Raw genomic sequence first — 26,900 nt, forward strand, 5'->3', positions numbered from 1 at the left:
TGTTTCGCCCTTACGATCGACGACGAGCGTCGGCCCACCAAAAGTTAGCGGTCTGCACAATCCTGACCTAGTGCACAGCTTGTGGGATAGCGTGGCTCGACTGCGAAATGCGCCTTTCGGCTCCTCTCTCTGGCTACAGTGCGCTGTTGTCCACAGTGGCACTGGCGTTGCCCATGGGGCTTCATGTAAGGCGACTGCACGTCGCTCGGCCAACAGCGGCCTACTGCAGACCGACACTTAAGACACACCAAATACAAATCGACATCGAGAGACAGGCCCTGTCATATGGCACTCGCGACGTATATGCTGAAATTGAATGTAAAGAATACGTCTTTTGTAGCGGGCGTCCCTCTACTGCAGTGTCACACATGACGAATAAAAAGGAAAACAGCAGAACGTCTGTGTAGGGCCATGTTTTTACCTACAGTGTCACTTGGCTGAATGTGTATAAGGCTCTGTGGCATCACTCAAACGCAGCCAAATTGTCACACTAGCTGTGTATCTCTAACAAAGTTGACGTATGTCCTCACCTCGGTGCCGGTTAAAACGATTTCGCCCCCGGGTGGGCTCGAACCACCAACCTTTCGGTTAACAGCCGAACGCGCTAGCCGATTGCGCCACGGAGGCATTGACTTTGGCTCCCTTGTGCTCTGTATATCAACGCAATTCGTATACCTTCTGCAGGAATCTCGCAGAATGGTAGCATTTGCTTACGCCTCTTCACATGGATATCGTGCATGCACACTGTAGCGAGGCTCGTAAACGAATGACATCGCCAAGCATGACATTATACTACAAAATGCATACAAACCAATGTTCTGCCTATGCATTCAGAAAACCTCTGAGGCCAGTAGAATACTTGTCATAGGTTGTAGAACATCCCTTTCATTCAGTGTACTGCCATGTGTTAGATGCTGCTCGAGATAGCTCCGCTCCTTGCAGGAAGGTTTAAAAAATGAATGCCTTCTGTGAGGTTCGAACTCACGACCCCTGGTTTACGAGACCAGTGCTCTACCACTGAGCTAAGAAGGCGGCAGCTTAGCGTTTGTGAGCTATCCCCAAATTGTTACTTCATCATACTGAATCTTGCAGCCCTCGACCAGATATCGGATTTGGCACACAGCTGCTGCTGGGGGTGTCCACATTGCCGTTTTCCAAATCTCTTGAATGTTTCGCCCTTACGATCGACGACGAGCGTCGGCCCACCAAAAGTTAGCGGTCTGCACAATCCTGACCTAGTGCACAGCTTGTGGGATAGCGTGGCTCGACTGCGAAATGCGCCTTTCGGCTCCTCTCTCTGGCTACAGTGCGCTGTTGTCCACAGTGGCACTGGCGTTGCCCATGGGGCTTCATGTAAGGCGACTGCACGTCGCTCGGCCAACAGCGGCCTACTGCAGACCGACACTTAAGACACACCAAATACAAATCGACATCGAGAGACAGGCCCTGTCATATGGCACTCGCGACGTATATGCTGAAATTGAATGTAAAGAATACGTCTTTTGTAGCGGGCGTCCCTCTACTGCAGTGTCACACATGACGAATAAAAAGGAAAACAGCAGAACGTCTGTGTAGGGCCATGTTTTTACCTACAGTGTCACTTGGCTGAATGTGTATAAGGCTCTGTGGCATCACTCAAACGCAGCCAAATTGTCACACTAGCTGTGTATCTCTAACAAAGTTGACGTATGCCCTCACCTCGGTGCCGGTTAAAACGATTTCGCCCCCGGGTGGGCTCGAACCACCAACCTTTCGGTTAACAGCCGAACGCGCTAGCCGATTGCGCCACGGAGGCATTGACTTTGGCTCCCTTGTGCTCTGTATATCAACGCAATTCGTATACCTTCTGCAGGAATCTCGCAGAATGGTAGCATTTGCTTACGCCTCTTCACATGGATAACGTGCATGCACACTGTAGCGAGGCTCGTAAACGAATGACATCGCCAAGCATGACATTATACTACAAAATGCATACAAACCAATGTTCTGCCTATGCATTCAGAAAACCTCTGAGGCCAGTAGAATACTTGTCATAGGTTGTAGAACATCCCTTTCATTCAGTGTACTGCCATGTGTTAGATGCTGCTCGAGATAGCTCCGCTCCTTGCAGGAAGGTTTAAAAAATGAATGCCTTCTGTGAGGTTCGAACTCACGACCCCTGGTTTACGAGACCAGTGCTCTACCACTGAGCTAAGAAGGCGGCAGCTTAGCGTTTGTGAGCTATCCCCAAATTGTTACTTCATCATACTGAATCTTGCAGCCCTCGACCAGATATCGGATTTGGCACACAGCTGCTGCTGGGGGTGTCCACATTGCCGTTTTCCAAATCTCTTGAATGTTTCGCCCTTACGATCGACGACGAGCGTCGGCCCACCAAAAGTTAGCGGTCTGCACAATCCTGACCTAGTGCACAGCTTGTGGGATAGCGTGGCTCGACTGCGAAATGCGCCTTTCGGCTCCTCTCTCTGGCTACAGTGCGCTGTTGTCCACAGTGGCACTGGCGTTGCCCATGGGGCTTCATGTAAGGCGACTGCACGTCGCTCGGCCAACAGCGGCCTACTGCAGACCGACACTTAAGACACACCAAATACAAATCGACATCGAGAGACAGGCCCTGTCATATGGCACTCGCGACGTATATGCTGAAATTGAATGTAAAGAATACGTCTTTTGTAGCGGGCGTCCCTCTACTGCAGTGTCACACATGACGAATAAAAAGGAAAACAGCAGAACGTCTGTGTAGGGCCATGTTTTTACCTACAGTGTCACTTGGCTGAATGTGTATAAGGCTCTGTGGCATCACTCAAACGCAGCCAAATTGTCACACTAGCTGTGTATCTCTAACAAAGTTGACGTATGTCCTCACCTCGGTGCCGGTTAAAACGATTTCGCCCCCGGGTGGGCTCGAACCACCAACCTTTCGGTTAACAGCCGAACGCGCTAGCCGATTGCGCCACGGAGGCATTGACTTTGGCTCCCTTGTGCTCTGTATATCAACGCAATTCGTATACCTTCTGCATGAATCTCGCAGAATGGTAGCATTTGCTTACGCCTCTTCACATGGATATCGTGCATGCACACTGTAGCGAGGCTCGTAAACGAATGACATCGCCAAGCATGACATTATACTACAAAATGCATACAAACCAATGTTCTGCCTATGCATTCAGAAAACCTCTGAGGCCAGTAGAATACTTGTCATAGGTTGTAGAACATCCCTTTCATTCAGTGTACTGCCATGTGTTAGATGCTGCTCGAGATAGCTCCGCTCCTTGCAGGAAGGTTTAAAAAATGAATGCCTTCTGTGAGGTTCGAACTCACGACCCCTGGTTTACGAGACCAGTGCTCTACCACTGAGCTAAGAAGGCGGCAGCTTAGCGTTTGTGAGCTATCCCCAAATTGTTACTTCATCATACTGAATCTTGCAGCCCTCGACCAGATATCGGATTTGGCACACAGCTGCTGCTGGGGGTGTCCACATTGCCGTTTTCCAAATCTCTTGAATGTTTCGCCCTTACGATCGACGACGAGCGTCGGCCCACCAAAAGTTAGCGGTCTGCACAATCCTGACCTAGTGCACAGCTTGTGGGATAGCGTGGCTCGACTGCGAAATGCGCCTTTCGGCTCCTCTCTCTGGCTACAGTGCGCTGTTGTCCACAGTGGCACTGGCGTTGCCCATGGGGCTTCATGTAAGGCGACTGCACGTCGCTCGGCCAACAGCGGCCTACTGCAGACCGACACTTAAGACACACCAAATACAAATCGACATCGAGAGACAGGCCCTGTCATATGGCACTCGCGACGTATATGCTGAAATTGAATGTAAAGAATACGTCTTTTGTAGCGGGCGTCCCTCTACTGCAGTGTCACACATGACGAATAAAAAGGAAAACAGCAGAACGTCTGTGTAGGGCCATGTTTTTACCTACAGTGTCACTTGGCTGAATGTGTATAAGGCTCTGTGGCATCACTCAAACGCAGCCAAATTGTCACACTAGCTGTGTATCTCTAACAAAGTTGACGTATGTCCTCACCTCGGTGCCGGTTAAAACGATTTCGCCCCCGGGTGGGCTCGAACCACCAACCTTTCGGTTAACAGCCGAACGCGCTAGCCGATTGCGCCACGGAGGCATTGACTTTGGCTCCCTTGTGCTCTGTATATCAACGCAATTCGTATACCTTCTGCAGGAATCTCGCAGAATGGTAGCATTTGCTTACGCCTCTTCACATGGATATCGTGCATGCACACTGTAGCGAGGCTCGTAAACGAATGACATCGCCAAGCATGACATTATACTACAAAATGCATACAAACCAATGTTCTGCCTATGCATTCAGAAAACCTCTGAGGCCAGTAGAATACTTGTCATAGGTTGTAGAACATCCCTTTCATTCAGTGTACTGCCATGTGTTAGATGCTGCTCGAGATAGCTCCGCTCCTTGCAGGAAGGTTTAAAAAATGAATGCCTTCTGTGAGGTTCGAACTCACGACCCCTGGTTTACGAGACCAGTGCTCTACCACTGAGCTAAGAAGGCGGCAGCTTAGCGTTTGTGAGCTATCCCCAAATTGTTACTTCATCATACTGAATCTTGCAGCCCTCGACCAGATATCGGATTTGGCACACAGCTGCTGCTGGGGGTGTCCACATTGCCGTTTTCCAAATCTCTTGAATGTTTCGCCCTTACGATCGACGACGAGCGTCGGCCCACCAAAAGTTAGCGGTCTGCACAATCCTGACCTAGTGCACAGCTTGTGGGATAGCGTGGCTCGACTGCGAAATGCGCCTTTCGGCTCCTCTCTCTGGCTACAGTGCGCTGTTGTCCACAGTGGCACTGGCGTTGCCCATGGGGCTTCATGTAAGGCGACTGCACGTCGCTCGGCCAACAGCGGCCTACTGCAGACCGACACTTAAGACACACCAAATACAAATCGACATCGAGAGACAGGCCCTGTCATATGGCACTCGCGACGTATATGCTGAAATTGAATGTAAAGAATACGTCTTTTGTAGCGGGCGTCCCTCTACTGCAGTGTCACACATGACGAATAAAAAGGAAAACAGCAGAACGTCTGTGTAGGGCCATGTTTTTACCTACAGTGTCACTTGGCTGAATGTGTATAAGGCTCTGTGGCATCACTCAAACGCAGCCAAATTGTCACACTAGCTGTGTATCTCTAACAAAGTTGACGTATGCCCTCACCTCGGTGCCGGTTAAAACGATTTCGCCCCCGGGTGGGCTCGAACCACCAACCTTTCGGTTAACAGCCGAACGCGCTAGCCGATTGCGCCACGGAGGCATTGACTTTGGCTCCCTTGTGCTCTGTATATCAACGCAATTCGTATACCTTCTGCAGGAATCTCGCAGAATGGTAGCATTTGCTTACGCCTCTTCACATGGATAACGTGCATGCACACTGTAGCGAGGCTCGTAAACGAATGACATCGCCAAGCATGACATTATACTACAAAATGCATACAAACCAATGTTCTGCCTATGCATTCAGAAAACCTCTGAGGCCAGTAGAATACTTGTCATAGGTTGTAGAACATCCCTTTCATTCAGTGTACTGCCATGTGTTAGATGCTGCTCGAGATAGCTCCGCTCCTTGCAGGAAGGTTTAAAAAATGAATGCCTTCTGTGAGGTTCGAACTCACGACCCCTGGTTTACGAGACCAGTGCTCTACCACTGAGCTAAGAAGGCGGCAGCTTAGCGTTTGTGAGCTATCCCCAAATTGTTACTTCATCATACTGAATCTTGCAGCCCTCGACCAGATATCGGATTTGGCACACAGCTGCTGCTGGGGGTGTCCACATTGCCGTTTTCCAAATCTCTTGAATGTTTCGCCCTTACGATCGACGACGAGCGTCGGCCCACCAAAAGTTAGCGGTCTGCACAATCCTGACCTAGTGCACAGCTTGTGGGATAGCGTGGCTCGACTGCGAAATGCGCCTTTCGGCTCCTCTCTCTGGCTACAGTGCGCTGTTGTCCACAGTGGCACTGGCGTTGCCCATGGGGCTTCATGTAAGGCGACTGCACGTCGCTCGGCCAACAGCGGCCTACTGCAGACCGACACTTAAGACACACCAAATACAAATCGACATCGAGAGACAGGCCCTGTCATATGGCACTCGCGACGTATATGCTGAAATTGAATGTAAAGAATACGTCTTTTGTAGCGGGCGTCCCTCTACTGCAGTGTCACACATGACGAATAAAAAGGAAAACAGCAGAACGTCTGTGTAGGGCCATGTTTTTACCTACAGTGTCACTTGGCTGAATGTGTATAAGGCTCTGTGGCATCACTCAAACGCAGCCAAATTGTCACACTAGCTGTGTATCTCTAACAAAGTTGACGTATGTCCTCACCTCGGTGCCGGTTAAAACGATTTCGCCCCCGGGTGGGCTCGAACCACCAACCTTTCGGTTAACAGCCGAACGCGCTAGCCGATTGCGCCACGGAGGCCTTGACTTTGGCTCCCTTGTGCTCTGTATATCAACGCAATTCGTATACCTTCTGCAGGAATCTCGCAGAATGGTAGCATTTGCTTACGCCTCTTCACATGGATAACGTGCATGCACACTGTAGCGAGGCTCGTAAACGAATGACATCGCCAAGCATGACATTATACTACAAAATGCATACAAACCAATGTTCTGCCTATGCATTCAGAAAACCTCTGAGGCCAGTAGAATACTTGTCATAGGTTGTAGAACATCCCTTTCATTCAGTGTACTGCCATGTGTTAGATGCTGCTCGAGATAGCTCCGCTCCTTGCAGGAAGGTTTAAAAAATGAATGCCTTCTGTGAGGTTCGAACTCACGACCCCTGGTTTACGAGACCAGTGCTCTACCACTGAGCTAAGAAGGCGGCAGCTTAGCGTTTGTGAGCTATCCCCAAATTGTTACTTCATCATACTGAATCTTGCAGCCCTCGACCAGATATCGGATTTGGCACACAGCTGCTGCTGGGGGTGTCCACATTGCCGTTTTCCAAATCTCTTGAATGTTTCGCCCTTACGATCGACGACGAGCGTCGGCCCACCAAAAGTTAGCGGTCTGCACAATCCTGACCTAGTGCACAGCTTGTGGGATAGCGTGGCTCGACTGCGAAATGCGCCTTTCGGCTCCTCTCTCTGGCTACAGTGCGCTGTTGTCCACAGTGGCACTGGCGTTGCCCATGGGGCTTCATGTAAGGCGACTGCACGTCGCTCGGCCAACAGCGGCCTACTGCAGACCGACACTTAAGACACACCAAATACAAATCGACATCGAGAGACAGGCCCTGTCATATGGCACTCGCGACGTATATGCTGAAATTGAATGTAAAGAATACGTCTTTTGTAGCGGGCGTCCCTCTACTGCAGTGTCACACATGACGAATAAAAAGGAAAACAGCAGAACGTCTGTGTAGGGCCATGTTTTTACCTACAGTGTCACTTGGCTGAATGTGTATAAGGCTCTGTGGCATCACTCAAACGCAGCCAAATTGTCACACTAGCTGTGTATCTCTAACAAAGTTGACGTATGTCCTCACCTCGGTGCCAGTTAAAACGATTTCGCCCCCGGGTGGGCTCGAACCACCAACCTTTCGGTTAACAGCCGAACGCGCTAGCCGATTGCGCCACGGAGGCATTGACTTTGGCTCCCTTGTGCTCTGTATATCAACGCAATTCGTATACCTTCTGCATGAATCTCGCAGAATGGTAGCATTTGCTTACGCCTCTTCACATGGATATCGTGCATGCACACTGTAGCGAGGCTCGTAAACGAATGACATCGCCAAGCATGACATTATACTACAAAATGCATACAAACCAATGTTCTGCCTATGCATTCAGAAAACCTCTGAGGCCAGTAGAATACTTGTCATAGGTTGTAGAACATCCCTTTCATTCAGTGTACTGCCATGTGTTAGATGCTGCTCGAGATAGCTCCGCTCCTTGCAGGAAGGTTTAAAAAATGAATGCCTTCTGTGAGGTTCGAACTCACGACCCCTGGTTTACGAGACCAGTGCTCTACCACTGAGCTAAGAAGGCGGCAGCTTAGCGTTTGTGAGCTATCCCCAAATTGTTACTTCATCATACTGAATCTTGCAGCCCTCGACCAGATATCGGATTTGGCACACAGCTGCTGCTGGGGGTGTCCACATTGCCGTTTTCCAAATCTCTTGAATGTTTCGCCCTTACGATCGACGACGAGCGTCGGCCCACCAAAAGTTAGCGGTCTGCACAATCCTGACCTAGTGCACAGCTTGTGGGATAGCGTGGCTCGACTGCGAAATGCGCCTTTCGGCTCCTCTCTCTGGCTACAGTGCGCTGTTGTCCACAGTGGCACTGGCGTTGCCCATGGGGCTTCATGTAAGGCGACTGCACGTCGCTCGGCCAACAGCGGCCTACTGCAGACCGACACTTAAGACACACCAAATACAAATCGACATCGAGAGACAGGCCCTGTCATATGGCACTCGCGACGTATATGCTGAAATTGAATGTAAAGAATACGTCTTTTGTAGCGGGCGTCCCTCTACTGCAGTGTCACACATGACGAATAAAAAGGAAAACAGCAGAACGTCTGTGTAGGGCCATGTTTTTACCTACAGTGTCACTTGGCTGAATGTGTATAAGGCTCTGTGGCATCACTCAAACGCAGCCAAATTGTCACACTAGCTGTGTATCTCTAACAAAGTTGACGTATGTCCTCACCTCGGTGCCGGTTAAAACGATTTCGCCCCCGGGTGGGCTCGAACCACCAACCTTTCGGTTAACAGCCGAACGCGCTAGCCGATTGCGCCACGGAGGCATTGACTTTGGCTCCCTTGTGCTCTGTATATCAACGCAATTCGTATACCTTCTGCAGGAATCTCGCAGAATGGTAGCATTTGCTTACGCCTCTTCACATGGATATCGTGCATGCACACTGTAGCGAGGCTCGTAAACGAATGACATCGCCAAGCATGACATTATACTACAAAATGCATACAAACCAATGTTCTGCCTATGCATTCAGAAAACCTCTGAGGCCAGTAGAATACTTGTCATAGGTTGTAGAACATCCCTTTCATTCAGTGTACTGCCATGTGTTAGATGCTGCTCGAGATAGCTCCGCTCCTTGCAGGAAGGTTTAAAAAATGAATGCCTTCTGTGAGGTTCGAACTCACGACCCCTGGTTTACGAGACCAGTGCTCTACCACTGAGCTAAGAAGGCGGCAGCTTAGCGTTTGTGAGCTATCCCCAAATTGTTACTTCATCATACTGAATCTTGCAGCCCTCGACCAGATATCGGATTTGGCACACAGCTGCTGCTGGGGGTGTCCACATTGCCGTTTTCCAAATCTCTTGAATGTTTCGCCCTTACGATCGACGACGAGCGTCGGCCCACCAAAGGTTAGCGGTCTGCACAATCCTGACCTAGTGCACAGCTTGTGGGATAGCGTGGCTCGACTGCGAAATGCGCCTTTCGGCTCCTCTCTCTGGCTACAGTGCGCTGTTGTCCACAGTGGCACTGGCGTTGCCCATGGGGCTTCATGTAAGGCGACTGCACGTCGCTCGGCCAACAGCGGCCTACTGCAGACCGACACTTAAGACACACCAAATACAAATCGACATCGAGAGACAGGCCCTGTCATATGGCACTCGCGACGTATATGCTGAAATTGAATGTAAAGAATACGTCTTTTGTAGCGGGCGTCCCTCTACTGCAGTGTCACACATGACGAATAAAAAGGAAAACAGCAGAACGTCTGTGTAGGGCCATGTTTTTACCTACAGTGTCACTTGGCTGAATGTGTATAAGGCTCTGTGGCATCACTCAAACGCAGCCAAATTGTCACACTAGCTGTGTATCTCTAACAAAGTTGACGTATGTCCTCACCTCGGTGCCGGTTAAAACGATTTCGCCCCCGGGTGGGCTCGAACCACCAACCTTTCGGTTAACAGCCGAACGCGCTAGCCGATTGCGCCACGGAGGCATTGACTTTGGCTCCCTTGTGCTCTGTATATCAACGCAATTCGTATACCTTCTGCAGGAATCTCGCAGAATGGTAGCATTTGCTTACGCCTCTTCACATGGATATCGTGCATGCACACTGTAGCGAGGCTCGTAAACGAATGACATCGCCAAGCATGACATTATACTACAAAATGCATACAAACCAATGTTCTGCCTATGCATTCAGAAAACCTCTGAGGCCAGTAGAATACTTGTCATAGGTTGTAGAACATCCCTTTCATTCAGTGTACTGCCATGTGTTAGATGCTGCTCGAGATAGCTCCGCTCCTTGCAGGAAGGTTTAAAAAATGAATGCCTTCTGTGAGGTTCGAACTCACGACCCCTGGTTTACGAGACCAGTGCTCTACCACTGAGCTAAGAAGGCGGCAGCTTAGCGTTTGTGAGCTATCCCCAAATTGTTACTTCATCATACTGAATCTTGCAGCCCTCGACCAGATATCGGATTTGGCACACAGCTGCTGCTGGGGGTGTCCACATTGCCGTTTTCCAAATCTCTTGAATGTTTCGCCCTTACGATCGACGACGAGCGTCGGCCCACCAAAGGTTAGCGGTCTGCACAATCCTGACCTAGTGCACAGCTTGTGGGATAGCGTGGCTCGACTGCGAAATGCGCCTTTCGGCTCCTCTCTCTGGCTACAGTGCGCTGTTGTCCACAGTGGCACTGGCGTTGCCCATGGGGCTTCATGTAAGGCGACTGCACGTCGCTCGGCCAACAGCGGCCTACTGCAGACCGACACTTAAGACACACCAAATACAAATCGACATCGAGAGACAGGCCCTGTCATATGGCACTCGCGACGTATATGCTGAAATTGAATGTAAAGAATACGTCTTTTGTAGCGGGCGTCCCTCTACTGCAGTGTCACACATGACGAATAAAAAGGAAAACAGCAGAACGTCTGTGTAGGGCCATGTTTTTACCTACAGTGTCACTTGGCTGAATGTGTATAAGGCTCTGTGGCATCACTCAAACGCAGCCAAATTGTCACACTAGCTGTGTATCTCTAACAAAGTTGACGTATGCCCTCACCTCGGTGCCGGTTAAAACGATTTCGCCCCCGGGTGGGCTCGAACCACCAACCTTTCGGTTAACAGCCGAACGCGCTAGCCGATTGCGCCACGGAGGCATTGACTTTGGCTCCCTTGTGCTGTGTATATCAACGCAATTCGTATACCTTCTGCAGGAATCTCGCAGAATGGTAGCATTTGCTTACGCCTCTTCACATGGATAACGTGCATGCACACTGTAGCGAGGCTCGTAAACGAATGACATCGCCAAGCATGACATTATACTACAAAATGCATACAAACCAATGTTCTGCCTATGCATTCAGAAAACCTCTGAGGCCAGTAGAATACTTGTCATAGGTTGTAGAACATCCCTTTCATTCAGTGTACTGCCATGTGTTAGATGCTGCTCGAGATAGCTCCGCTCCTTGCAGGAAGGTTTAAAAAATGAATGCCTTCTGTGAGGTTCGAACTCACGACCCCTGGTTTACGAGACCAGTGCTCTACCACTGAGCTAAGAAGGCGGCAGCTTAGCGTTTGTGAGCTATCCCCAAATTGTTACTTCATCATACTGAATCTTGCAGCCCTCGACCAGATATCGGATTTGGCACACAGCTGCTGCTGGGGGTGTCCACATTGCCGTTTTCCAAATCTCTTGAATGTTTCGCCCTTACGATCGACGACGAGCGTCGGCCCACCAAAAGTTAGCGGTCTGCACAATCCTGACCTAGTGCACAGCTTGTGGGATAGCGTGGCTCGACTGCGAAATGCGCCTTTCGGCTCCTCTCTCTGGCTACAGTGCGCTGTTGTCCACAGTGGCACTGGCGTTGCCCATGGGGCTTCATGTAAGGCGACTGCACGTCGCTCGGCCAACAGCGGCCTACTGCAGACCGACACTTAAGACACACCAAATACAAATCGACATCGAGAGACAGGCCCTGTCATATGGCACTCGCGACGTATATGCTGAAATTGAATGTAAAGAATACGTCTTTTGTAGCGGGCGTCCCTCTACTGCAGTGTCACACATGACGAATAAAAAGGAAAACAGCAGAACGTCTGTGTAGGGCCATGTTTTTACCTACAGTGTCACTTGGCTGAATGTGTATAAGGCTCTGTGGCATCACTCAAACGCAGCCAAATTGTCACACTAGCTGTGTATCTCTAACAAAGTTGATGTATGCCCTCACCTCGGTGCCGGTTAAAACGATTTCGCCCCCGGGTGGGCTCGAACCACCAACCTTTCGGTTAACAGCCGAACGCGCTAGCCGATTGCGCCACGGAGGCATTGACTTTGGCTCCCTTGTGCTCTGTATATCAACGCAATTCGTATACCTTCTGCAGGAATCTCGCAGAATGGTAGCATTTGCTTACGCCTCTTCACATGGATAACGTGCATGCACACTGTAGCGAGGCTCGTAAACGAATGACATCGCCAAGCATGACATTATACTACAAAATGCATACAAACCAATGTTCTGCCTATGCATTCAGAAAACCTCTGAGGCCAGTAGAATACTTGTCATAGGTTGTAGAACATCCCTTTCATTCAGTGTACTGCCATGTGTTAGATGCTGCTCGAGATAGCTCCGCTCCTTGCAGGAAGGTTTAAAAAATGAATGCCTTCTGTGAGGTTCGAACTCACGACCCCTGGTTTACGAGACCAGTGCTCTACCACTTTTTTTTTTTTTTTTTTTTTTTTTTTTTTTTTTTTTTTGCTCTACGACTTTTTTTTTTTTTTTTTTTATATTTTTTTTATTTTAACCCACAATCCCCGGTTTAGGAGACCGATGCCTTATCCATTTTTTTTTTTTTTTTTTTTTTTTTTTTTTTTTATAACAACAAAATTATGATGCCCCTCCTGGGCCAAAATCATATGGTTCCCTTCCGGAATCGCATGTCCGCTGGGGACAGTTGGGAGGTGAGGTAGACTTTCCGACCTTCCGGACGCTAGGCCGTCTTCTCGATGCAAATTGATAACCGGTGAATTCGGTGAGGTCCTTTTTTTTTTTTTTTTTTTTTTTTTTTGCATTGATTCGTTGTGTATCGTTACACAATTGTTACATGTGTAGATACCACCATCTCCATACAGCGATATATAGACTAACTGCTCATGCCTAGCGTCAACGGTTCACCAGAAAGTCTTCAAACACCTTCATAAGAAAATTGGCATAATGTTTGCGGTATGTCTGTGTTCGCTTCAGTATCGAGTGTTGGTTCTCCAAGAATGATCTGTACTCGCCTACGTCATGCTCCGACGTGCTGAATAGGTAGTACACAGTTATCCCCATTAACCAATGTACTGCATGTCTCTTCGTTCGCGGGTACTGGTTATCATCAGGGCAGAGTAGGGACATCATTGAAATGGCGTGCGGCGCCGTGCGTTGGATGAAGGCCAATAGGCGACAAAGCAGTTGGCACACGTCCTTTGCAGCCCCGCAAACCAGCCGGTGGAGGTCCGTATCTTGCAGTTGGCACGTCGGGCACAGCGGCGATGACGCGAGATGAATCTGGTTCAGACGTGACTGCGTCGGGTATTTACGATTCACGTAATAGTACCATGTGGCCCGCGCCGCCGTCGGTAAGTTAGGGGGGTGGATATTGCACCAGACCGCAGTCCAGTCGTACCGAGGATATTTGCTTTCGACCACATTCCGTCGCTGTCGCAACATGAGGGTGCCGTACACACTGCGGACTGCGGGCAGGTCGTCAATGCGCAGCATCTTCCGCAGGTAACTGTAGTCCAGCAGAAAAGTACGGCAGTGACACAAGGCCGGTGGGATGTGGTGAATATCGATCGGCGGGTCCAGGTTGTGTGGCACGATTTCCGTCAGGAGGAAGGAGATCAGACGGTTGTGGTCGCGTTTCCAATGCCATAGCGTCAGTCGCACGAACAAAGCCAAGGCCTTGACGTAGACATTGATGAGTCCGAGGCCGCCAGCTGTCAGCGGGAGAGTGAGCGTCGCGTTACTTACTTTAAAGAGATGGCCGTGGTTCACGTAATGGCCGAAGACTGCCTGGAGCCTGTCCGCTGTCGCCCGCGGCATGGGAAATATTCGCGCTATATATATAATCTTCGACACCAGGTAGGCGTTAACGAATTCGACCTTTTGCAGCGCATCGAGGGACCGTAAGGTGTGTAGTCGGATACTGGCGCGGATATTGTGCAAGAGGCGTTTGTAGTTGAGAGCGATCGTGCGGCGCATATTCTTAGTGTACGTTACTCCCAAACATTTCAACTCTGTAAGCACTTTAATGCGGCTTTCTGGTTGCGCGGGTAACCCGCGTCCAATGTGCATAATTCCCGATTTCCGCCTGTTGAGCTGTGCACCTGCCGCTTTGCCGTATCTCTCAATCAGAGCTATTGCCATGTCAACCTCTGCGTTTGAACGTACTAAAATGACGACATCATCCGCGTAAGCCCGGTACACAAATTTATCATCTCGCACGGTGACGCCCCGTAGCGTTGTGTGGAGTTGAACCAACAGCGGCTCAATCGCGAGGGCAAACAAGCTCATGGAGAGGGGACACCCCTGTCTGACAGAGCAGTGTATCTGTACGGGTCCTGCTAAAAGTCCGTTTACTAAGATCATTGACTCTGATCCATGAAGAAGCCGCAAGACAGACGCAAGGAGCCGTTGTGGAACACTCATCGCACGCATTGTTTCGCGGAGAAAGTCATGGCCGACTGCATCAAAGGCTTTTTCTAAGTCGACAGCAAGCATGGCACCCTGCATTCGACACGCATCTGCGATGGATATCAGATCACGGTAGTCGCATAACGCCATATGAATAGCGCGATTGTCACCGACTCCAGTCTGGTCTTTTCCCGTTAACTGTGTAAGGGCCGGTCGGAAGCGAAGGGCCAGGAGTCGTGCAAAGATTTTGTAATCACTGTTAAGCAGTGTTATCGGCCGGAATTGATGCACAGAGTATCCGGAAGATGTCTTCGGGACTGGAATGATTAGTCCCTGCGTAAATTCGCGAGGGACTGCCACATCAGGATTGAGTAGCTCCTGGCACAACTGTCTCAACATCGGCGTTAGGATACTTTGAAATTCTCTGTAGAATTCTATAGGCAGTCCATCGGGCCCAGGGGATTTATTCTTGCGACCCTTTGCCAAAGCCGTCGCCACTTCCTCTTCCGTCACATCTTCCTGCAGTGCATCAACAGTGGCGCGATCGAGTCGGCGCGGCAGGGCCGTGAGTATGTCAGTAAGTGCCTCTCGATCTGGTGTCTTCTGCGAGTACAGACTGGCATAGTACTCCACGAACCCTTTTTTGATCTCGGCCTGTGTGGTTAACCGCCGGCCGTCCACCGTCCTAAGTTCCGTGATGAGTTTCCGTGTATACTGCCGCTTTTCCCCTACCACGTGGTGCAATGAGGGTCGTTCGTGCGCGACCTCATATCCCAGCCGTGCTCGAATGACTGTGCCGTCCATCTTGTGGCGCATGAGATGCAACAGTTTGGCTTTGACGCGGTTGATTTCTACAAGACTAACCGGCCGTTGTGCGGGACGGTTGTACATGTCACGGAGTACACTAAAGTAAAATTCCACCGTGTCATTGTACCATTGCATCCTCTCGCGGGAGTAGTTCATTAGTGTCCTCCTCAAGGCCGGTTTGGCGCAATGTAGCCACCAGAGGAGCACCGACTGATAGGCATGTGTGCGACGTAAGCATTTCGTCCAGGTGTCGGTGACTTGTACACGGCAATCACGATCCTGCAGAACAGCGACATTCAATTTCCACAAGCCTCTGCCGCGATAGGTTGCCTGGCGCGCCAGAGTGATGGTGCAGATATACGCTAAATGATCTGAAAAGATCGTCGGCCAGAGTTCCGACTGCCGAAGACTGAGACGAAGCCCGCGCGACGTATATATGCGGTCCAGGCGGCTCGCTGATGTAGCCGTGAAGTACGTGAACCCCGGCGTGTCTCCGTGAAGGCAGGTCCATGTGTCCAGCAAGGCCATGTCACGTATAATGGCAGAGAGCTCCGGGCATGTGTTGTAGTTCGGCGTCTGGTCGCGGGGTGACAGCACGCAGTTGAAGTCACCCCCGAACACGACGTGATCGTACCTGCCCGCGAACAGGGGCATTATGTCAGTCCTATAGAATTCCGAGCGGGCGCCTCTATTGCTTGAGCCAGATGGAGCGTAGACATTAATAATGCGGACGCCAGCGAGCGTAAGCGCTGTACCTCTCGCCGAAGGTAGAAAAGCGACGTCCGTAACTTCGAGACCCTCTTTGGTTAAGATGGCAGTGCCCAATTCGTGTGCGGTACCAGGATGGACGTGAGCGGTATATGTGCGCAAGGACTGGAGATCCGACTCCCTGACCTCTTGTAACAGGGCGATATCGACTTCCGCCGCTCGTAACATGTCACTGAGAAGCTGCAGTTTACGAGCACTGCTGATTTTATTAATGTTTATTGTCGCTATGCGATACGCCTGTTGAGGGTTCATTGGACACAACTCCGCGACACCTTCTGCTTTTAGGGTCGCTGTCCTTTCTCCGAGGCGTCGAAAGGCTCACTTGATCCTGGTCGTGATGCGTTACCCATGGTACCATGGGTGTCGTCCACGGCCAGTGGTTTGTCCGTCGATCCGGAATCCTGAGCGTCAAACTCAACATCATCAGCCCAATTGACTTCATTATGCACAGGGACGGGGCCGAGCAAGTTCGGAAGGTTTCGATTCGGCTCAGCACATAGTTCAAGGGGTCGCGTCGTACTCACATCCATGGGGGTCGCACTGCAGGCGTCAACGCCACAGTGACCAGGGGGGCTGGCCTCTCGCTGCGTAGGGGTCTGGTCTATTACAGAACTCGTCGCCGGAGTGCCGCGCTGCGTTTGTGCAATCCGTGTGGCTTTTTCACGATATGGGCGAGCTGCTTCGCCGGCATCTGGGGGCGCGATACGTTGTTTCTTGCGCTTCTTTTGTTGGTGACGAGAAGTATGGGCTTCCTCCGCGTCTGAAGGTTGAGATTGTCCCACACTAGGTGTTTCGGAGTCCGCTCCCGCGTCGGGCGTCACGTCAGAGACCACGTCCATCACTTCCGTCCGCGGAGGTTCCACATGCGCGGTGACATCCGGACTGGGGGCGTCTGAAGCCGGCCGCACAGATTGGTCTACCACCGGGGCATCCTGCAGCATGGCCGGCTCCTGTGATGCCGCGGGAGGATCGGTAACAGCGGGGAATGGCACCGCAGCTCCTCGCGCTGCCGCGACATACGTAAGTGGCATAGCTTGTGACCGCTGCGGATCGAGGTTCTCGCCCACAGGCAATTGTGCAATTCGTCGTTGTAGACACTCCGATCGTACGTGACCTTCCTTTCCACAACCAGAGCATGTACGAGGTTGTCCATCATACATGACGATCGCTCTGCAGCCACAAATGTATACGTAGGAGGGGATATGTTTCTGAAGGTCGATTCTCACTTGACGGACACCATTAAGAACAGGGTACGTCTCAAAGCTCAACCACTTCTCCTCTGTATGGGCGAGGACCGTCCCATAGTGTTGCAGGGCCGAAGTTACTTGGTGGGCAGTCACCTCAAATGGTAATTCAAAGACACGTACCGTTCTGATTCCAATGCCCGCTGGTTCCACAAGGACAGTCCCTACATTGCCATCGGAGTGAAGGAACTTATAAGAGCCTCCCGAAGTCCGAATCAGTCGGTCACAGCAATCGTCATTGATAAGTTTCACATAGACAACACTTGCCACTATCGAAAGATGAATACCAAATAGTTCGTTTGGATCTAATTTCACTACCTCTCTCAAAAAACGTTCAACTTCAAGCGCCTTTGGTCGGGCATAGCGGTTCTCGAACGTGAACTTTACTGTCGACTTTCGTAAAGAATGAGCCATGTCAACGTTGTCTGTGTACGATGAACGCTGCGCCGCTAGCACAATACTCGCCTTCTCCGCTAAGCTGCTGGACGCGGCGAGGACGTAAACAGCACGTCCGCGCCGCACGGCTACTCAAGCCCGACTGCATCACTGAGCTAAGAAGGCGGCAGCTTAGCGTTTGTGAGCTATCCCCAAATTGTTACTTCATCATACTGAATCTTGCAGCCCTCGACCAGATATCGGATTTGGCACACAGCTGCTGCTGGGGGTGTCCACATTGCCGTTTTCCAAATCTCTTGAATGTTTCGCCCTTACGATCGACGACGAGCGTCGGCCCACCAAAAGTTAGCGGTCTGCACAATCCTGACCTAGTGCACAGCTTGTGGGATAGCGTGGCTCGACTGCGAAATGCGCCTTTCGGCTCCTCTCTCTGGCTACAGTGCGCTGTTGTCCACAGTGGCACTGGCGTTGCCCATGGGGCTTCATGTAAGGCGACTGCACGTCGCTCGGCCAACAGCGGCCTACTGCAGACCGACACTTAAGACACACCAAATACAAATCGACATCGAGAGACAGGCCCTGTCATATGGCACTCGCGACGTATATGCTGAAATTGAATGTAAAGAATACGTCTTTTGTAGCGGGCGTCCCTCTACTGCAGTGTCACACATGACGAATAAAAAGGAAAACAGCAGAACGTCTGTGTAGGGCCATGTTTTTACCTACAGTGTCACTTGGCTGAATGTGTATAAGGCTCTGTGGCATCACTCAAACGCAGCCAAATTGTCACACTAGCTGTGTATCTCTAACAAAGTTGACGTATGTCCTCACCTCGGTGCCGGTTAAAACGATTTCGCCCCCGGGTGGGCTCGAACCACCAACCTTTCGGTTAACAGCCGAACGCGCTAGCCGATTGCGCCACGGAGGCCTTGACTTTGGCTCCCTTGTGCTCTGTATATCAACGCAATTCGTATACCTTCTGCAGGAATCTCGCAGAATGGTAGCATTTGCTTACGCCTCTTCACATGGATAACGTGCATGCACACTGTAGCGAGGCTCGTAAACGAATGACATCGCCAAGCATGACATTATACTACAAAATGCATACAAACCAATGTTCTGCCTATGCATTCAGAAAACCTCTGAGGCCAGTAGAATACTTGTCATAGGTTGTAGAACATCCCTTTCATTCAGTGTACTGCCATGTGTTAGATGCTGCTCGAGATAGCTCCGCTCCTTGCAGGAAGGTTTAAAAAATGAATGCCTTCTGTGAGGTTCGAACTCACGACCCCTGGTTTACGAGACCAGTGCTCTACCACTGAGCTAAGAAGGCGGCAGCTTAGCGTTTGTGAGCTATCCCCAAATTGTTACTTCATCATACTGAATCTTGCAGCCCTCGACCACATATCGGATTTGGCACACAGCTGCTGCTGGGGGTGTCCACATTGCCGTTTTCCAAATCTCTTGAATGTTTCGCCCTTACGATCGACGACGAGCGTCGGCCCACCAAAAGTTAGCGGTCTGCACAATCCTGACCTAGTGCACAGCTTGTGGGATAGCGTGGCTCGACTGCGAAATGCGCCTTTCGGCTCCTCTCTCTGGCTACAGTGCGCTGTTGTCCACAGTGGCACTGGCGTTGCCCATGGGGCTTCATGTAAGGCGACTGCACGTCGCTCGGCCAACAGCGGCCTACTGCAGACCGACACTTAAGACACACCAAATACAAATCGACATCGAGAGACAGGCCCTGTCATATGGCACTCGCGACGTATATGCTGAAATTGAATGTAAAGAATACGTCTTTTGTAGCGGGCGTCCCTCTACTGCAGTGTCACACATGACGAATAAAAAGGAAAACAGCAGAACGTCTGTGTAGGGCCATGTTTTTACCTACAGTGTCACTTGGCTGAATGTGTATAAGGCTCTGTGGCATCACTCAAACGCAGCCAAATTGTCACACTAGCTGTGTATCTCTAACAAAGATGACGTATGCCCTCACCTCGGTGCCGGTTAAAACGATTTCGCCCCCGGGTGGGCTCGAACCACCAACCTTTCGGTTAACAGCCGAACGCGCTAGCCGATTGCGCCACGGAGGCCTTGACTTTGGCTCCCTTGTGCTCTGTATATCAACGCAATTCGTATACCTTCTGCAGGAATCTCGCAGAATGGTAGCATTTGCTTACGCCTCTTCACATGGATAACGTGCATGCACACTGTAGCGAGGCTCGTAAACGAATGACATCGCCAAGCATGACATTATACTACAAAATGCATACAAACCAATGTTCTGCCTATGCATTCAGAAAACCTCTGAGGCCAGTAGAATACTTGTCATAGGTTGTAGAACATCCCTTTCATTCAGTGTACTGCCATGTGTTAGATGCTGCTCGAGATAGCTCCGCTCCTTGCAGGAAGGTTTAAAAAATGAATGCCTTCTGTGAGGTTCGAACTCACGACCCCTGGTTTACGAGACCAGTGCTCTACCACTGAGCTAAGAAGGCGGCAGCTTAGCGTTTGTGAGCTATCCCCAAATTGTTACTTCATCATACTGAATCTTGCAGCCCTCGACCAGATATCGGATTTGGCACACAGCTGCTGCTGGGGGTGTCCACATTGCCGTTTTCCAAATCTCTTGAATGTTTCGCCCTTACGATCGACGACGAGCGTCGGCCCACCAAAAGTTAGCGGTCTGCACAATCCTGACCTAGTGCACAGCTTGTGGGATAGCGTGGCTCGACTGCGAAATGCGCCTTTCGGCTCCTCTCTCTGGCTACAGTGCGCTGTTGTCCACAGTGGCACTGGCGTTGCCCATGGGGCTTCATGTAAGGCGACTGCACGTCGCTCGGCCAACAGCGGCCTACTGCAGACCGACACTTAAGACACACCAAATACAAATCGACATCGAGAGACAGGCCCTGTCATATGGCACTCGCGACGTATATGCTGAAATTGAATGTAAAGAATACGTCTTTTGTAGCGGGCGTCCCTCTACTGCAGTGTCACACATGACGAATAAAAAGGAAAACAGCAGAACGTCTGTGTAGGGCCATGTTTTTACCTACAGTGTCACTTGGCTGAATGTGTATAAGGCTCTGTGGCATCACTCAAACGCAGCCAAATTGTCACACTAGCTGTGTATCTCTAACAAAGTTGACGTATGTCCTCACCTCGGTGCCGGTTAAAACGATTTCGCCCCCGGGTGGGCTCGAACCACCAACCTTTCGGTTAACAGCCGAACGCGCTAGCCGATTGCGCCACGGAGGCCTTGACTTTGGCTCCCTTGTGCTCTGTATATCAACGCAATTCGTATACCTTCTGCAGGAATCTCGCAGAATGGTAGCATTTGCTTACGCCTCTTCACATGGATAACGTGCATGCACACTGTAGCGAGGCTCGTAAACGAATGACATCGCCAAGCATGACATTATACTACAAAATGCATACAAACCAATGTTCTGCCTATGCATTCAGAAAACCTCTGAGGCCAGTAGAATACTTGTCATAGGTTGTAGAACATCCCTTTCATTCAGTGTACTGCCATGTGTTAGATGCTGCTCGAGATAGCTCCGCTCCTTGCAGGAAGGTTTAAAAAATGAATGCCTTCTGTGAGGTTCGAACTCACGACCCCTGGTTTACGAGACCAGTGCTCTACCACTGAGCTAAGAAGGCGGCAGCTTAGCGTTTGTGAGCTATCCCCAAATTGTTACTTCATCATACTGAATCTTGCAGCCCTCGACCAGATATCGGATTTGGCACACAGCTGCTGCTGGGGGTGTCCACATTGCCGTTTTCCAAATCTCTTGAATGTTTCGCCCTTACGATCGACGACGAGCGTCGGCCCACCAAAAGTTAGCGGTCTGCACAATCCTGACCTAGTGCACAGCTTGTGGGATAGCGTGGCTCGACTGCGAAATGCGCCTTTCGGCTCCTCTCTCTGGCTACAGTGCGCTGTTGTCCACAGTGGCACTGGCGTTGCCCATGGGGCTTCATGTAAGGCGACTGCACGTCGCTCGGCCAACAGCGGCCTACTGCAGACCGACACTTAAGACACACCAAATACAAATCGACATCGAGAGACAGGCCCTGTCATATGGCACTCGCGACGTATATGCTGAAATTGAATGTAAAGAATACGTCTTTTGTAGCGGGCGTCCCTCTACTGCAGTGTCACACATGACGAATAAAAAGGAAAACAGCAGAACGTCTGTGTAGGGCCATGTTTTTACCTACAGTGTCACTTGGCTGAATGTGTATAAGGCTCTGTGGCATCACTCAAACGCAGCCAAATTGTCACACTAGCTGTGTATCTCTAACAAAGTTGACGTATGCCCTCACCTCGGTGCCGGTTAAAACGATTTCGCCCCCGGGTGGGCTCGAACCACCAACCTTTCGGTTAACAGCCGAACGCGCTAGCCGATTGCGCCACGGAGGCCTTGACTTTGGCTCCCTTGTGCTCTGTATATCAACGCAATTCGTATACCTTCTGCAGGAATCTCGCAGAATGGTAGCATTTGCTTACGCCTCTTCACATGGATAACGTGCATGCACACTGTAGCGAGGCTCGTAAACGAATGACATCGCCAAGCATGACATTATACTACAAAATGCATACAAACCAATGTTCTGCCTATGCATTCAGAAAACCTCTGAGGCCAGTAGAATACTTGTCATAGGTTGTAGAACATCCCTTTCATTCAGTGTACTGCCATGTGTTAGATGCTGCTCGAGATAGCTCCGCTCCTTGCAGGAAGGTTTAAAAAATGAATGCCTTCTGTGAGGTTCGAACTCACGACCCCTGGTTTACGAGACCAGTGCTCTACCACTGAGCTAAGAAGGCGGCAGCTTAGCGTTTGTGAGCTATCCCCAAATTGTTACTTCATCATACTGAATCTTGCAGCCCTCGACCAGATATCGGATTTGGCACACAGCTGCTGCTGGGGGTGTCCACATTGCCGTTTTCCAAATCTCTTGAATGTTTCGCCCTTACGATCGACGACGAGCGTCGGCCCACCAAAAGTTAGCGGTCTGCACAATCCTGACCTAGTGCACAGCTTGTGGGATAGCGTGGCTCGACTGCGAAATGCGCCTTTCGGCTCCTCTCTCTGGCTACAGTGCGCTGTTGTCCACAGTGGCACTGGCGTTGCCCATGGGGCTTCATGTAAGGCGACTGCACGTCGCTCGGCCAACAGCGGCCTACTGCAGACCGACACTTAAGACACACCAAATACAAATCGACATCGAGAGACAGGCCCTGTCATATGGCACTCGCGACGTATATGCTGAAATTGAATGTAAAGAATACGTCTTTTGTAGCGGGCGTCCCTCTACTGCAGTGTCACACATGACGAATAAAAAGGAAAACAGCAGAACGTCTGTGTAGGGCCATGTTTTTACCTACAGTGTCACTTGGCTGAATGTGTATAAGGCTCTGTGGCATCACTCAAACGCAGCCAAATTGTCACACTAGCTGTGTATCTCTAACAAAGTTGACGTATGTCCTCACCTCGGTGCCGGTTAAAACGATTTCGCCCCCGGGTGGGCTCGAACCACCAACCTTTCGGTTAACAGCCGAACGCGCTAGCCGATTGCGCCACGGAGGCATTGACTTTGGCTCCCTTGTGCTCTGTATATCAACGCAATTCGTATACCTTCTGCAGGAATCTCGCAGAATGGTAGCATTTGCTTACGCCTCTTCACATGGATATCGTGCATGCACACTGTAGCGAGGCTCGTAAACGAATGACATCGCCAAGCATGACATTATACTACAAAATGCATACAAACCAATGTTCTGCCTATGCATTCAGAAAACCTCTGAGGCCAGTAGAATACTTGTCATAGGTTGTAGAACATCCCTTTCATTCAGTGTACTGCCATGTGTTAGATGCTGCTCGAGATAGCTCCGCTCCTTGCAGGAAGGTTTAAAAAATGAATGCCTTCTGTGAGGTTCGAACTCACGACCCCTGGTTTACGAGACCAGTGCTCTACCACTGAGCTAAGAAGGCGGCAGCTTAGCGTTTGTGAGCTATCCCCAAATTGTTACTTCATCATACTGAATCTTGCAGCCCTCGACCAGATATCGGATTTGGCACACAGCTGCTGCTGGGGGTGTCCACATTGCCGTTTTCCAAATCTCTTGAATGTTTCGCCCTTACGATCGACGACGAGCGTCGGCCCACCAAAAGTTAGCGGTCTGCACAATCCTGACCTAGTGCACAGCTTGTGGGATAGCGTGGCTCGACTGCGAAATGCGCCTTTCGGCTCCTCTCTCTGGCTACAGTGCGCTGTTGTCCACAGTGGCACTGGCGTTGCCCATGGGGCTTCATGTAAGGCGACTGCACGTCGCTCGGCCAACAGCGGCCTACTGCAGACCGACACTTAAGACACACCAAATACAAATCGACATCGAGAGACAGGCCCTGTCATATGGCACTCGCGACGTATATGCTGAAATTGAATGTAAAGAATACGTCTTTTGTAGCGGGCGTCCCTCTACTGCAGTGTCACACATGACGAATAAAAAGGAAAACAGCAGAACGTCTGTGTAGGGCCATGTTTTTACCTACAGTGTCACTTGGCTGAATGTGTATAAGGCTCTGTGGCATCACTCAAACGCAGCCAAATTGTCACACTAGCTGTGTATCTCTAACAAAGTTGACGTATGCCCTCACCTCGGTGCCGGTTAAAACGATTTCGCCCCCGGGTGGGCTCGAACCACCAACCTTTCGGTTAACAGCCGAACGCGCTAGCCGATTGCGCCACGGAGGCCTTGACTTTGGCTCCCTTGTGCTCTGTATATCAACGCAATTCGTATACCTTCTGCAGGAATCTCGCAGAATGGTAGCATTTGCTTACGCCTCTTCACATGGATAACGTGCATGCACACTGTAGCGAGGCTCGTAAACGAATGACATCGCCAAGCATGACATTATACTACAAAATGCATACAAACCAATGTTCTGCCTATGCATTCAGAAAACCTCTGAGGCCAGTAGAATACTTGTCATAGGTTGTAGAACATCCCTTTCATTCAGTGTACTGCCATGTGTTAGATGCTGCTCGAGATAGCTCCGCTCCTTGCAGGAAGGTTTAAAAAATGAATGCCTTCTGTGAGGTTCGAACTCACGACCCCTGGTTTACGAGACCAGTGCTCTACCACTGAGCTAAGAAGGCGGCAGCTTAGCGTTTGTGAGCTATCCCCAAATTGTTACTTCATCATACTGAATCTTGCAGCCCTCGACCAGATATCGGATTTGGCACACAGCTGCTGCTGGGGGTGTCCACATTGCCGTTTTCCAAATCTCTTGAATGTTTCGCCCTTACGATCGACGACGAGCGTCGGCCCACCAAAAGTTAGCGGTCTGCACAATCCTGACCTAGTGCACAGCTTGTGGGATAGCGTGGCTCGACTGCGAAATGCGCCTTTCGGCTCCTCTCTCTGGCTACAGTGCGCTGTTGTCCACAGTGGCACTGGCGTTGCCCATGGGGCTTCATGTAAGGCGACTGCACGTCGCTCGGCCAACAGCGGCCTACTGCAGACCGACACTTAAGACACACCAAATACAAATCGACATCGAGAGACAGGCCCTGTCATATGGCACTCGCGACGTATATGCTGAAATTGAATGTAAAGAATACGTCTTTTGTAGCGGGCGTCCCTCTACTGCAGTGTCACACATGACGAATAAAAAGGAAAACAGCAGAACGTCTGTGTAGGGCCATGTTTTTACCTACAGTGTCACTTGGCTGAATGTGTATAAGGCTCTGTGGCATCACTCAAACGCAGCCAAATTGTCACACTAGCTGTGTATCTCTAACAAAGTTGACGTATGTCCTCACCTCGGTGCCGGTTAAAACGATTTCGCCCCCGGGTGGGCTCGAACCACCAACCTTTCGGTTAACAGCCGAACGCGCTAGCCGATTGCGCCACGGAGGCCTTGCCTTCGGCTCCCTTGTGCTCTGTATATCAACGCAATTCGTATACCTTCTGCAGGAATCTCGCAGAATGGTAGCATTTGCTTACGCCTCTTCACATGGATAACGTGCATGCACACTGTAGCGAGGCTCGTAAACGAATGACATCGCCAAGCATGACATTATACTACAAAATGCATACAAACCAATGTTCTGCCTATGCATTCAGAAAACCTCTGAGGCCAGTAGAATACTTGTCATAGGTTGTAGAACATCCCTTTCATTCAGTGTACTGCCATGTGTTAGATGCTGCTCGAGATAGCTCCGCTCCTTGCAGGAAGGTTTAAAAAATGAATGCCTTCTGTGAGGTTCGAACTCACGACCCCTGGTTTACGAGACCAGTGCTCTACCACTGAGCTAAGAAGGCGGCAGCTTAGCGTTTGTGAGCTATCCCCAAATTGTTACTTCATCATACTGAATCTTGCAGCCCTCGACCAGATATCGGACTTGGCACACAGCTGCTGCTGGGGGTGTCCACATTGCCGTTTTCCAAATCTCTTGAATGTTTCGCCCTTACGATCGACGACGAGCGTCGGCCCACCAAAAGTTAGCGGTCTGCACAATCCTGACCTAGTGCACAGCTTGTGGGATAGCGTGGCTCGACTGCGAAATGCGCCTTTCGGCTCCTCTCTCTGGCTACAGTGCGCTGTTGTCCACAGTGGCACTGGCGTTGCCCATGGGGCTTCATGTAAGGCGACTGCACGTCGCTCGGCCAACAGCGGCCTACTGCAGACCGACACTTAAGACACACCAAATACAAATCGACATCGAGAGACAGGCCCTGTCATATGGCACTCGCGACGTATATGCTGAAATTGAATGTAAAGAATACGTCTTTTGTAGCGGGCGTCCCTCTACTGCAGTGTCACACATGACGAATAAAAAGGAAAACAGCAGAACGTCTGTGTAGGGCCATGTTTTTACCTACAGTGTCACTTGGCTGAATGTGTATAAGGCTCTGTGGCATCACTCAAACGCAGCCAAATTGTCACACTAGCTGTGTATCTCTAACAAAGTTGACGTATGTCCTCACCTCGGTGCCGGTTAAAACGA

At 50.5% G+C, this 26,900-nt stretch overlaps 35 non-coding genes across 35 annotated transcripts; all 35 read right to left on the minus strand.

The window, feature by feature from the left end:
* Nucleotides 1-553: 553 nt before the first annotated feature.
* Trnan-guu lies at nucleotides 554-627 on the minus strand. The gene has a single exon. It is a non-coding gene; the product is annotated as a tRNA-Asn (tRNA).
* A 333-nt stretch (nucleotides 628-960) lies between these two features.
* On the minus strand, nucleotides 961-1,032 carry Trnat-cgu. Its single transcript has one exon. It is a non-coding gene; the product is annotated as a tRNA-Thr (tRNA).
* Nucleotides 1,033-1,721: 689 nt separating this feature from the next.
* Trnan-guu lies at nucleotides 1,722-1,795 on the minus strand. Its single transcript has one exon. It is a non-coding gene; the product is annotated as a tRNA-Asn (tRNA).
* A 333-nt stretch (nucleotides 1,796-2,128) lies between these two features.
* Trnat-cgu lies at nucleotides 2,129-2,200 on the minus strand. Its single transcript has one exon. It is a non-coding gene; the product is annotated as a tRNA-Thr (tRNA).
* Nucleotides 2,201-2,889: 689 nt separating this feature from the next.
* On the minus strand, nucleotides 2,890-2,963 carry Trnan-guu. Its single transcript has one exon. It is a non-coding gene; the product is annotated as a tRNA-Asn (tRNA).
* A 333-nt stretch (nucleotides 2,964-3,296) lies between these two features.
* Trnat-cgu lies at nucleotides 3,297-3,368 on the minus strand. Its single transcript has one exon. It is a non-coding gene; the product is annotated as a tRNA-Thr (tRNA).
* A 689-nt stretch (nucleotides 3,369-4,057) lies between these two features.
* On the minus strand, nucleotides 4,058-4,131 carry Trnan-guu. Its single transcript has one exon. It is a non-coding gene; the product is annotated as a tRNA-Asn (tRNA).
* A 333-nt stretch (nucleotides 4,132-4,464) lies between these two features.
* Nucleotides 4,465-4,536, minus strand: Trnat-cgu. The gene has a single exon. It is a non-coding gene; the product is annotated as a tRNA-Thr (tRNA).
* Nucleotides 4,537-5,225: 689 nt separating this feature from the next.
* Nucleotides 5,226-5,299, minus strand: Trnan-guu. The gene has a single exon. It is a non-coding gene; the product is annotated as a tRNA-Asn (tRNA).
* Nucleotides 5,300-5,632: 333 nt separating this feature from the next.
* On the minus strand, nucleotides 5,633-5,704 carry Trnat-cgu. Its single transcript has one exon. It is a non-coding gene; the product is annotated as a tRNA-Thr (tRNA).
* Nucleotides 5,705-6,393: 689 nt separating this feature from the next.
* Nucleotides 6,394-6,467, minus strand: Trnan-guu. The gene has a single exon. It is a non-coding gene; the product is annotated as a tRNA-Asn (tRNA).
* Nucleotides 6,468-6,800: 333 nt separating this feature from the next.
* Trnat-cgu lies at nucleotides 6,801-6,872 on the minus strand. Its single transcript has one exon. It is a non-coding gene; the product is annotated as a tRNA-Thr (tRNA).
* Nucleotides 6,873-7,561: 689 nt separating this feature from the next.
* On the minus strand, nucleotides 7,562-7,635 carry Trnan-guu. The gene has a single exon. It is a non-coding gene; the product is annotated as a tRNA-Asn (tRNA).
* A 333-nt stretch (nucleotides 7,636-7,968) lies between these two features.
* Trnat-cgu lies at nucleotides 7,969-8,040 on the minus strand. Its single transcript has one exon. It is a non-coding gene; the product is annotated as a tRNA-Thr (tRNA).
* A 689-nt stretch (nucleotides 8,041-8,729) lies between these two features.
* On the minus strand, nucleotides 8,730-8,803 carry Trnan-guu. Its single transcript has one exon. It is a non-coding gene; the product is annotated as a tRNA-Asn (tRNA).
* Nucleotides 8,804-9,136: 333 nt separating this feature from the next.
* On the minus strand, nucleotides 9,137-9,208 carry Trnat-cgu. The gene has a single exon. It is a non-coding gene; the product is annotated as a tRNA-Thr (tRNA).
* Nucleotides 9,209-9,897: 689 nt separating this feature from the next.
* Trnan-guu lies at nucleotides 9,898-9,971 on the minus strand. Its single transcript has one exon. It is a non-coding gene; the product is annotated as a tRNA-Asn (tRNA).
* A 333-nt stretch (nucleotides 9,972-10,304) lies between these two features.
* On the minus strand, nucleotides 10,305-10,376 carry Trnat-cgu. Its single transcript has one exon. It is a non-coding gene; the product is annotated as a tRNA-Thr (tRNA).
* Nucleotides 10,377-11,065: 689 nt separating this feature from the next.
* Trnan-guu lies at nucleotides 11,066-11,139 on the minus strand. The gene has a single exon. It is a non-coding gene; the product is annotated as a tRNA-Asn (tRNA).
* Nucleotides 11,140-11,472: 333 nt separating this feature from the next.
* On the minus strand, nucleotides 11,473-11,544 carry Trnat-cgu. Its single transcript has one exon. It is a non-coding gene; the product is annotated as a tRNA-Thr (tRNA).
* A 689-nt stretch (nucleotides 11,545-12,233) lies between these two features.
* On the minus strand, nucleotides 12,234-12,307 carry Trnan-guu. The gene has a single exon. It is a non-coding gene; the product is annotated as a tRNA-Asn (tRNA).
* A 6,420-nt stretch (nucleotides 12,308-18,727) lies between these two features.
* On the minus strand, nucleotides 18,728-18,801 carry Trnan-guu. The gene has a single exon. It is a non-coding gene; the product is annotated as a tRNA-Asn (tRNA).
* Nucleotides 18,802-19,134: 333 nt separating this feature from the next.
* Trnat-cgu lies at nucleotides 19,135-19,206 on the minus strand. The gene has a single exon. It is a non-coding gene; the product is annotated as a tRNA-Thr (tRNA).
* Nucleotides 19,207-19,895: 689 nt separating this feature from the next.
* Nucleotides 19,896-19,969, minus strand: Trnan-guu. The gene has a single exon. It is a non-coding gene; the product is annotated as a tRNA-Asn (tRNA).
* Nucleotides 19,970-20,302: 333 nt separating this feature from the next.
* Nucleotides 20,303-20,374, minus strand: Trnat-cgu. Its single transcript has one exon. It is a non-coding gene; the product is annotated as a tRNA-Thr (tRNA).
* Nucleotides 20,375-21,063: 689 nt separating this feature from the next.
* On the minus strand, nucleotides 21,064-21,137 carry Trnan-guu. Its single transcript has one exon. It is a non-coding gene; the product is annotated as a tRNA-Asn (tRNA).
* Nucleotides 21,138-21,470: 333 nt separating this feature from the next.
* Trnat-cgu lies at nucleotides 21,471-21,542 on the minus strand. The gene has a single exon. It is a non-coding gene; the product is annotated as a tRNA-Thr (tRNA).
* A 689-nt stretch (nucleotides 21,543-22,231) lies between these two features.
* Trnan-guu lies at nucleotides 22,232-22,305 on the minus strand. The gene has a single exon. It is a non-coding gene; the product is annotated as a tRNA-Asn (tRNA).
* A 333-nt stretch (nucleotides 22,306-22,638) lies between these two features.
* Nucleotides 22,639-22,710, minus strand: Trnat-cgu. The gene has a single exon. It is a non-coding gene; the product is annotated as a tRNA-Thr (tRNA).
* A 689-nt stretch (nucleotides 22,711-23,399) lies between these two features.
* On the minus strand, nucleotides 23,400-23,473 carry Trnan-guu. Its single transcript has one exon. It is a non-coding gene; the product is annotated as a tRNA-Asn (tRNA).
* Nucleotides 23,474-23,806: 333 nt separating this feature from the next.
* On the minus strand, nucleotides 23,807-23,878 carry Trnat-cgu. The gene has a single exon. It is a non-coding gene; the product is annotated as a tRNA-Thr (tRNA).
* A 689-nt stretch (nucleotides 23,879-24,567) lies between these two features.
* Trnan-guu lies at nucleotides 24,568-24,641 on the minus strand. The gene has a single exon. It is a non-coding gene; the product is annotated as a tRNA-Asn (tRNA).
* Nucleotides 24,642-24,974: 333 nt separating this feature from the next.
* Nucleotides 24,975-25,046, minus strand: Trnat-cgu. Its single transcript has one exon. It is a non-coding gene; the product is annotated as a tRNA-Thr (tRNA).
* Nucleotides 25,047-25,735: 689 nt separating this feature from the next.
* On the minus strand, nucleotides 25,736-25,809 carry Trnan-guu. Its single transcript has one exon. It is a non-coding gene; the product is annotated as a tRNA-Asn (tRNA).
* Nucleotides 25,810-26,142: 333 nt separating this feature from the next.
* Nucleotides 26,143-26,214, minus strand: Trnat-cgu. The gene has a single exon. It is a non-coding gene; the product is annotated as a tRNA-Thr (tRNA).
* Between the last annotated feature and the right edge of the window lie 686 nt (nucleotides 26,215-26,900).

The sequence above is a fragment of the Schistocerca americana genome, chromosome 5, assembly GCF_021461395.2.
Source record: "Schistocerca americana isolate TAMUIC-IGC-003095 chromosome 5, iqSchAmer2.1, whole genome shotgun sequence".
Taxonomy (NCBI): Eukaryota; Metazoa; Arthropoda; class Insecta; order Orthoptera; family Acrididae; genus Schistocerca; species Schistocerca americana.